We start from the raw sequence: 4,787 nt of genomic DNA, 5'->3' as shown, positions 1-4,787 counted from the left end.
GAGAGAGAGCGAGAGAGAGAAAGTTACTCACCAAGGCGACATTGTCTTACAGCCCTCAGAGTGTCAGCTACCAAATTCTGTATCTGTCCTTCAAGTAAAATCCTACTTTCTTCCCTCGAGGTGTTCCACAATGACAGTTGTACTGCTTTATTTGATTTATTATATTATTATTATAATAAAGAATGAATTTCAAATGCAGAGGCAATCCAAAGTGCTTTACATCAGGCAAAGACATGCATTAGAACAACATTTAAAAGCATAATAACGAGAAAAATACAAATAGACCAAAATAAAAGCAACAAATGCAGTTTCAGTGCAGTAATAAGTTGCCAAAAAATGGAATAAAGGAACTAATAGTGCAGTGGAGAAAGAAAAACAACAGGGCATTTTTCATTTAAATTTGAGTAGTGGTAGAAGTTGACTTATTTGAGTGAGTTGAATTCAGCCTAAATCAAAAACAGGATCTTAGACAACAAATAACCTTTCCAGTGCCCAAATAATGATGGACTATCATGTCAAAGATGTGATATTAAAAGAAATATTAACAAGCTGACCCCTCATTGATAGCATAACCCAACAGTTGACCTCTTGTCCATTTATTACTGCTGGGGACGTTACAGTAAAGATGAGACAACATCCTCTTAAAGATTATCTGTCGATTATTTGAAGCGAGGACGAGACACCGTGTATGTTTGTGTGTCTCCATAAGTGTGTGAGTGTGTGTGTCCCAGATGACAGATAACCAGGGGTACTTCTCCTTGGGATTATTTTCCAGGTTGGTTTGGCCTCATCTCTCCGGATTACGTTGATAAAAACATTCTTGTATTATATTTTCTGTGCTTATTGTATTAATACTCTCAGGCAGTTCCCAGAAAAAGCTCCGTCCCACGCCTGCTTTAAGGTAATCTTCTTCCACTTGAGCTTTTAAAATGTTTTGGGGGGGTTGTCTGTCTTTGTAATACCTATTCTCTCCCACTCTTGAGGCTATATTTAACCTCTTGTCTTTGACTCAGTCGCTCTATCATATCATTCCACACAGTAAATTATATATCTTATATATATGTGGATCCGAGCTGTACCGGACTTGACTTCAGTATCAGTATACCCGCTAAAGGTTTTAAAAGTTCTGAAGGCACATGGCTGCCCCAGAGGTGAGGAGAAAAAGACATTGCTTTGATCCAAATGTGTCCCCAGGATGTCTTATTATTGTGCTGTAATGAAAGATTTACCTTTGCCTAGACTTTTACATTGATAATCTAAACAATTTTCTTACATATGTAGAAGTCTGGTTTGTTTCTTCCTTTTACCAAAATAGCACACTGGTGATTCAACCTGCAGTCAGGATGTGAAAGCTTAAATATAGGACTGCAACCAATTATTTTATTCCATTACTGAGTAATATGCTGATTATTTTCTCAATTAATTGATGAATTGCTTTGTCTATAAAATGTCAAGAAATAAAAAAGAAAATGCAGATCACAGTCACAAATTTCTTGCCCAGTCCAAACCCCCACATTTCAGTTTACTATCATAAATGACAAAAAGAAGCAGCAAACTCAAATTTCAGACAGTGAAATCAGACAGACGCTTCACATCTTTGCTTGAAAAATTAGCGAAACAATTCCTCAATTATCAAAATACTTTTCTGTCAGCCTACTAATCAATTAACTAATTATGTCAGCTCTAGTTCGCTCAGTCTCTCCTGATGTTTTGCTTCCTACTCACTAAGTGTAGCTTCTTCCTGAGAGTAAATAGTAAAATGCTGTATTCCAGATAGAGAAAGGTAAAATATCGACTCTTTTAGATGTGCTGTGGAATGCCACTTGTAAATTGTGTGTTCTCTGACCTTAACCCCAAGACAGTTTGTCAACAGCATGAAAGCAAAGGGGAACTGTCAGAAGTAAAGATGAATCTGAAGACAATACGAAGATATTTTAACTGCACAAACCTCAATTTATCTGTTTAAGCCATTTTTTTGGTTTATGTGTCATCTTTCTCTGCATATGGCACTGGAAGGCATTTTTGCCCATTGCTGAAACATCAAGAAACAAAATCTCCAAAGTGGACCTTAAACGCAGCTGAAGAATGGGCATAGGAAATTGTATCCACAACGGCTTAAAAAGAGCACAACTGGCTACTTGTCTAAAAGCAGATAGCAAGACATCATACCACATTATGAACACAGAAATGATAAATGTTATGGCTAAGACGATTAGTAAATTAATCGATTAGTCAGTTAACAGAAAATAAATCACCAACTATTTTGATAATGCATTAATTGTTTAAGCTACTTATCACGCACACATGCCAAACATGTGCTGGTTCCAGCTCGTCATATGTTAGGATGTTCCACTTTCCTCTGTTTTATGTTATCGTGAATAGTCTGTAAAATTATAATGGGCTATTTTTCACTGTTTTCTGACATCTCATAGTCTAAACAATTAATTGATAAACTTAGCTGCAGCCCTAGAGGGTTTGGTTTGCATGGTCTGTCAGTCTTGATCTTATTACCATGTTTTGGCCTTGTTGAGCATAAACAGCAGACTGTGCTCGCTTTCTCATGTCCTGATGCAACTTGTACCTCATTTACCTAAGAAGCATTCTATGATTCAGCCCATCCACACACATTTACCCACACAAACACACACACGCACACACTTCCCCTACCTTCTCTAAAACCCAACAATCCAGTGAAATCCGTACAACTTCCTTCTGTTCTCAAACCAAAAGCCTTAAAGCCAACAGATGCTTTCTGGTTATCATTGCCAGTTATCACTCTTAGCTCCCTTTGATAAGACTTTACTTTCTGACCCAGATGTTAAGGAGTTCAATTTACCAGATGCACCAGAAGAGCGGACAGGGAGGTGGAGGGATGAGTGAGCATCGAAAATACCCGCAGGCCTGAGAGATGAGACGTAATATGCCTTTTTTTTTGGGGCCTGGTGTTGTTTCTGAAGCGGCGTTAGTGCAGTAAGGAGCTCAGCGTCTAAAGAGGCTTTGGTATAGGGGGAAAGATGGGCCATATTACAGCGAGGCCAGAAGCCTGCTTGATTAATGGGCCAGGATAATCACCTCATCAAATCACTCTCACTTATTAAATCTTGTTTAATATCGTAATGAGGGCCCTCCTGAGCTGCTTTGGTAAATTCCCCCCGTCTCTCCATTGCTCTCGCGTTCCCTCTTCTGCCTTTCCATTTTAACAGGAAGACTGATGATGCCAAGTTCCTCTCTGTCCTCATCTTCCTCTCTCTGTCTTTTGCGTACTCTTTCTCTTTTCAGTCCTTTGCTTTTCTCCTTAACTTTGTCTCCTCTTTCCCAAACCATCCTGGAATTTGTGGCTTAGTTTTTAGACTACACAGTGGCTCAACAGTATGCACAATTTCTGAGGCTGGAATTATTATATACACAGTCTATTCATTTAATCTCCCTTATTTATGATGGATGATGTGCTAGATTGTATCATCATAAATCACTGTGTGTGTGGGTCAGGACCTGCTTGAATAGTGATACCACTTCCCAAGGCTTTGGTACACTGGAGTTTATGGAAACACTTCAGGTGAGGTAATATCTCTCCTGTCTCCTTCTGTGTGATTTGTGATCTCTATCTGTAGTATCACGACATACCCGGTGTTACTTGTGCATGTGTGTGCGTGAGGTTTCCGGGATGGGCTTGCATCTCCTTGACTTGACCTCCAGGCGACCATACAATGTGCCTCAGAAGAAAACAACATGCCACTGTCTTATTTATGGTCTTCCATGTGTCGCGCGGTACCATCTTGGTAGCACAGCCGTGACAGCGAGCTCTTTCCAAGGAGGGGGAAAATATTTCTCCTCTCCTCTTTTGTCTCACGCCTCTCTCTCTCCATTTTTATTGTGATTTTATTTCAATGGTCACCCCCTTCCACCACCCTCATCCCAAAGTTGGACCCAATCCTTTGTCGTCTCTGAAGGCAACAACTGGCTCAAGGTGACCAGTTCAGGCTTGAGAGGGAGGTTAGGGCTGCATCTTCCCCCTGAGTGCCTCCCATTTTTTGCCTTTATTGTTAGGGAGCAGCTGTTGTGTACCTGGACCCCATGAGTGGCGCCTATGCTGGGTATCTTGGCAGCCAGGCTCCATAGGCTTTGGATACCAGAGTGAATCAATTCTTAAAGATGACTGTCTGCGTGCTGTGTCACATGGACAGGCCCAGAGTGAAGGGCTTAGGGGGCTCTGGAGCTGGAATGCTCTTTGATGGAGGGGCTGGAGAATGAGGAGGGAGGGGAGGAAAGGAAAATACGGGGGAGGAGATGGTCCTATTGTTGTGCCAAGGAATGCCCTTGACGGAGATAGAGGGGTATTGTTTTTATGCCCATGAACTCTTTTGGTCTTGGGGACTTAAAGATGATGGAGCTGCTGGGGTGAGGAACATCTTAGCTTCTTTACTGTTTTCATTATGGCAAGAGAAGCGCAGCTGTATGTTGTCAGTTCCTCCTTTTTGCTGTTAACTACGTGTTGAAAGACGCTCTAAGACACAGCATGTGCGAGCAGCTTAGCGTCGAGCAGCCATGTGAACGTGTAAAGGTTGGCCAATTATTGGGAGGCTGATATAGCCCCTCTGTCATAATACCCACAAAACCAAACTCATTCTCAGCTGAGATTGACAACAGCTGAGCAGGACGTTGATGACCTACCTGGCTCACAGGCCTAACCTGACTAATGTCCACTGAGAAACCTGAGAAAATGAAGATCATAAAGGATGACAAAAACAGATTGGCACGTAAGCTAACCTCCCTCCCTCCCTCCCTCC

Source organism: Morone saxatilis, unplaced genomic scaffold (genome assembly GCF_004916995.1).
Source record: "Morone saxatilis isolate NCDOM2014 unplaced genomic scaffold, NCSU_SB_2.0 Contig7, whole genome shotgun sequence".
Taxonomy (NCBI): domain Eukaryota; kingdom Metazoa; phylum Chordata; class Actinopteri; family Moronidae; genus Morone; species Morone saxatilis.
Note: the sequence above shows the minus strand (reverse complement) of the source record.